The following is a 6,299-nucleotide window of genomic DNA, read 5'->3' on the forward strand; positions in this document are numbered from 1 at the left end:
CTTAAGCCATTTTTATCATACTTATTCTCTTTTGAGATACTCGTTGTAATAAGTGTGTGATTGCTACTCTGTTATAAATCCTCCATTTGTACTGTGCGTGTCAGCATTACTGATCCAAGGATGACACTGGTGCACAGCAGCACAGACTGTTTGAGGTCTGGTCGCTACAAAGGTGGTATCAGAGCACACGCTGACTGTAGGACACGACCACTAAGCTTAAACCCTAGAACACTACTCTCTTCTCATTTCTGACTCCTCTCCACTTTCTACTCTTTTAGGAATGGCGGACGCAAGGAACAAGTTCATGCAACCTGATGAAGAGACACCTTTTGGACGACACTTGAAGGAAGTCACTAAGTACCTGAACATCGGAATACCAAGCTTCACCGGAACCTACAACGCCACACTACCAGAAGAGGAGCGCTGGAAGATTCAAGTTCAAGTTCCAGGAAGGACGTTCACGCCAGTCACTGAGCCTATAGAGTTTTCCTTTGATGCACCAACCTGGAGTTTAGGGAAGAGCATGGCAGCCCACATCTCTATGGGATGCATTGGAGAAGTCTACCGCAAGGAGCTTAAGGATACTATCTATCAGATTTGTGGACGCCGAGATGAGCAATGGGAGATTATCAGCACAAAGAAGGATGGATCAATTGCAGCTTTCATCGAGGAGCAAAACCAACACATTCGTCGCCAGGAGAACCAGATGTGCGCAGACATGATAGAACTGAAGAAGGCTTTGACCAAGATCACGGAGTTGGAGGAAGAACTCAAGGCTACGCGCGATAGATATGAGGAGGAGATCGCCATGTTGTTGGAGAAGAATGACGACCTGATAAAGAAGATCGGAGTATTCATGGGAGACCCAGCACCTGGAGGACAAGACGACGATTCTACTTGCCCGGAAAACTACATCATCATCGACGACACCGACTCAGACCCCAGTGAAGATGACTTTGTTGATGAAGGTGGAGCAGATATCATGGAGTCTTCGACCGATCAAAATTTCTAGTAGACCACCATATCAGTAGTAGTATTCCCCCATGTAAAAGGTATAATCCGAGCACTTTTGTAATGATAGTTAGATCGATTGTATGCCTTGTTTGTTTGATTGAGTGATATTGATTGTGTTTGTCTCATGAGCATATGGGTAGTGTTTTCTCTCTAGACCTCATTCTATTCTACATCTCATCTTTTCTAAACCTATCAGATGCCTCCGAGACGCGACACCGGATTTGTTTTCCCACCGGAGATCACTCAATTGATTCAGCAGCAGAATGCCCTGATGCAAGTGTTAGTACAGAACCAAGGCAACAACAACAACAACAACAACCCACCACCACCACTTGTTGATCACTTAGCCCGTTTCTTGTGGCTAAATCCGCCGGTGTTTTCCAGCAGCACCGAGCCGATTGTTGCAGATGATTGGCTCCGCAAAGTTGGAAGGAGTTGACCACTGCAGGATGCACCGATGCGGAGAGAGTGCGTTTTGCCGCACATCAGCTTGATGGACCCGCAGCATCATGGTGGGAGAATTACACACCCACACACCCTATTGACACTGTCACATGGGACCAATTTCAGCAAGCTTTCCATACTGCCCATGTTTCAGCAGGAGCTATGGCTATGAAGAAGCGTGAGTTTCGCAACCTACGCCAAGGAGGACGCACCGTGGGCCAGTATGTGGAGGACTTTAGTAAGTTAGCACGTTATGCTCGAGATGACATTGCTACAGATGCAGCCAAGCAGGAGAAGTTTCTGGAAGGACTGAATGATGAGCTGAGCATGCAGCTGTTGGTAGCAACCTTCAACAACTACCAGGAGTTGGTAGATAGAGCACTCATGATTGAAGGGAAGCAGCAGCAGATTGAAAACCGTAAGAGGAAGTATGGACAAGGGAAGTACAATTTTGGAGCTCAGCAGAAGCCACGTTTTGCCCCGAAATCAGGAGGACAGTTTCAGCATACCCATGGAGGAGGTAGTTCGCACAACCATAATGGCCCCAAGAATGGTAATGGGAATGGAGGAAGCAATGGGCAGAACCGTAATAACCCATCTACCCCAGCCAAGAGGGATCTAAGTCACGTTACTTGTTTCAAGTGCCAGAAGACTGGACATTATGCAACTGAATGCCCTGAAGCCCAGAATGGAAATGGCAATGGAAGCTCTGGGAAGAAGCCGAACCCTTTCAACAAAGGATATGTGAACCACGTTAGCGTGGAGGAGGTAGAAGCTCAGCCAGATGCAGTAATAGGTAAGTTTTTGGTTAAGTCATTTACTGCACTCGTTCTTTTTGATACTGGTGCATCGCATTCATACATATCAAGGGGATTTGTGGATAAGTATAAACTGCCAACCCAAGCCCTTAGGTCACCCATGTTAGTAACCTCGCCAGGAGCAGAGTATATGGCTAGTTTATGGTGTGATCGGTTACCATTAAGGATTGGTAACTACGTGTTTCCCTCGGACCTGATAGTATTGGAATCGCAAGGATTGGATGTGATATTAGGCATGGATTGGTTATCAAAGTATGGAGGGAACATTGAGTGCGCCAGTAAGATGATTTTGCTTACCACCCCAGAAGGAAGAAGGATTAAGTATGTATCCCGGCATATGCCGAAGAGGACTCAGGTGAATTCCTTATCAGGACTTGTACGGGAGGAAGTACCAGTGGTGAAGGATTTCCCTGACGTATTTCCAGAAGAGTTGCCAGGCATGCCACTGGATAGAGACATTGAGTTTCTGATTGAACTTTTGCCAGGCACAGGACCAATATCTAAGAGACCGTACAGGATGCCCGCAAAAGATTTGGAGGAAATTAAGAAGCAGATTAAGGAGTTACTGGATAAAGGCTATATTTGCCCAAGTTCGTCAGCTTGGGGATCACGAGTACTTCTAGTGGAGAAGAAAGATGGATCGTTGAGGATGGTTGTTGATTATCGTGGATTGAATGAAGTGACCATCAAAAATAAGTACCCACTGCCGATGATCAATGATTTGTTTGACCGCTTACAAGGAGCTAAGGTATTTTCCAAGATCGATCTACGATTAGGATACCATCAGTTAAAGATTCGAGAGCAGGATATACCTAAGATGGATTTTACCACCAGGTATGGGCTGTATGAGTATACCGTTATGTCATTTGGTCTGACTAACGCACCTGCCTATTTTATGAACCTAATGAACAAAGTGTTTATGGAGTTTTTGGATAAGTTCGTCATGGTGTTCATTGATGATATTTTGGTCTCTTCAAAGAATGAAGAGGAGCATAAGGAGCATTTGCGTTTGGTACTTGAGAAGCTCAGAGAACATCAGTTATACGCCAAGTTCAGCAAATGTGAGTTTTGGCTGAAGAAAGTTGGATTCCTCGGACATGTTATATCCGGAGAAGGAATAGCAGTAGACCCTGCCAAAGTTGACATAGTAACAGGCTGGGAAGCACCGACGTCAGTTGGAGAGATCCGGAGTTTTCTTGGACTTGCAGGATACTACCGGAGGTTCAGTGAGAATTTCTCGAAGATTGCTAAACCCATGACAGAGCTGTTAAAGAAGGACACCAAGTTCAATTGGACTGAGGATTGTGAAGCTAGTTTCCAGGAGTTGAAGAAACGTTTGGTTACATCACCAGTGCTGATTCTGCCAGACCAACGCAAGGATTATGAAGTTTATTGCGACGCTTCTCGTCGAGGACTTGGAGCATTGCTTATGCAGGAAGGAAGATTTGTTTCATATGCTTCACGGCAACTTAAACCCCATGAGAAGAATTATGCCACGCATGATCTGAAGTTAGCAGCCGTAGTGCATGCGTTGAAGACATGGAGACATTTTCTCATCGGAAATCACTGTGAGGTGTACACGGATCACAAGAGTTTGAAGTACACTTTCACGCAAAAGGAGTTGAATCTCAGGCAAAGGAGATGGTTGGAACTCATAAAGGATTATGATATGAGATTGCATTATCACCCCGGAAAGGCTAACATAGTAGCAGACGCGTTGAGCCGCAAGAGTCATGTCAACACACTCATGACCGGAAAGTTACCGAAAGTATTAGCCGAGGATCTTCGCGAGCTATGTTTGGAGATAGTACCGAGAGGTTACGTAGCAACGTTGGAGGTTCAGTCTACCTTGATGGAAAGGATCAGGGAAGCTCAAAGGACAGACAAGGAGATTGAAGAGATAAAGGAAAGAATGAGTAAAGGAAAAGCCAAGGGATTTCGTGAGGATGAGCACGATACCTTATGGTTTGAGGACCGTGTTTATGTGTCTAATGATCCAAAGATCAGGAAGTTGATCTTGCAAGAGGTCCATGATTCACCGTATTCGATTCACCCAGGAAATACCAAGATGTATTTGGATTTGAAGGATACTTTCTGGTGGACCGGAATGAAGAAGGATATTGCGGAGTATGTAGCAGTTTGTGATGTATGTCAGAGAGTGAAGGCAGAGCATCAGAAGCCAGCAGGATTGCTACAGCCATTGCTGATACCCGAATGGAAGTGGGATAAACTAGGCATGGATTTTATCACGGGATTGCCCAGGACTCGTTCAGGCTATGACTCAATATGGGTTGTAGTCGATCGTTTGACGAAAGTAGCTCATTTCATCCCAGTGAAGACCACTTACACCAGTGCTAAGTTGGCAAAGATATACATGACCAGAATCGTATGTTTGCATGGAGTTCCGAGGACCATTGTATCAGATAGAGGAACCTAGTTTACCTCGAGGTTTTGGAATCAGTTACATGAAACTTTGGGAACCAGGCTAGAATTCAGTACAGCTTTTCACCCACAGACAGATGGACAGACCGAGAGAGTCAATCAGATTTTGGAAGATATGCTGAGAGCTTGTGCGCTAGATTATGGATGTAGTTGGGACGACAATTTGCCATATGCAGAGTTTTCTTACAACAACAGTTATCAAACCAGTTTGAAGATGGCCCCTTTTGAAGCTTTGTACAGAAGGAGGTGTAGGACACCATTGTTATGGGACGAAGTTGGAGACCGCCAGTTGTTTGGACCAGACTTGATTAAGGAATTAGAACAAAAAGTGAAGTTGATTCGCGATAGGCTCAAGGTAGCCCAGTCCAGGCAGAAGAGTTATGCGGATTCTAAACGTAAGGAGTCAGTTCACGAAGTCGGAGACAGAGTTTACCTACGAGTATCACCACTTCGAGGAGTGAAGCGCTTTAGAGTCAAGGGAAAGTTAGCGCCACGTTTTGTCGGACCATACAGAGTTTTGGAGCGTATGGGAGAAGTTGCTTACAAGCTGAAATTGCCTGAAGGATTGTGAGGAGTTCATGATGTATTTCACGTTTCCTAGTTGAAGAAGTGCCACGCAGAGATGGCCGATATACCACTGAGAGATACAGTGCCATTGGAAGCGATTCAGTTGGAAAGTGACTTGACCTATGAGGAGAAACCAGTCAAGATTCTTGAGTATGCCAGCCGAGTCACCCGCAGCAAGGTTATCAAGTTCTGCAAAGTTCAGTGGAGTCACCACACTGAAGATGAAGCCACCTGGGAGCGAGAGGAAGATCTACGGAAGAACCACTCTCACCTATTTTCTAGCCAACCCGAATCTCGAGGGCGAGATTCATCTTAAGGGGGTAGGTTTGTAACATCCCAAATTTTCAATTTGGAATGTTATACATTAGATCATCACTGCATAGCATATTTTATTGCATTTTGGCAAATCCTCGCAAATCCTAAGCAACTCAAGGACCCTCGGAGAGAGTTGGGGATTTTTACCGGTTTTCATATTTGATTTTTATCAAATAATAAAACGAGGATTTTTGGTTTTAATTATTTTTCTCTCCGAAAAATATTTCATATTAAAATATATGAGAGGAGAAAATATGAATTCTCCAAAATAATTGAAATATTGGAGGAAAGATATTAAAATCAAATATTGGATTTTTTTGGATTTTATTTGCAATTTTAATTGCATTAGAAAAATCGCACATTTTCAAAACTGCATTTTTGGGCCAAGAAAATGTTCATCTCGTTCTAATTATTTTAATTAGACGGTGAAAATTTGTTTTAGCATTTTTGGATTTTTATTTATTTTTCTATGATTTTTTTAGATTCGGCGAAATTATTTAAAAAAATCACGAGCGCGCCGACTGGGCCGAAGCCCAGCCGACGGCCCAGCTCCCCCGCGCGGCCCAGCCCAGCCCCATGCCCCGTCTCCCTCTCGGGCACGACAGCGCCGCCGCCGCCCGAGTCCCGCTCGAGCACGGCCGCCGCCCGCCGCCTTGCCCCCTCCCCCACGGCACCCCTTCCCCCCCTTAAATACCTCTC

Source organism: Triticum aestivum, chromosome 3D (genome assembly GCF_018294505.1).
Source record: "Triticum aestivum cultivar Chinese Spring chromosome 3D, IWGSC CS RefSeq v2.1, whole genome shotgun sequence".
Classification (NCBI taxonomy): domain Eukaryota; kingdom Viridiplantae; phylum Streptophyta; class Magnoliopsida; order Poales; family Poaceae; genus Triticum; species Triticum aestivum.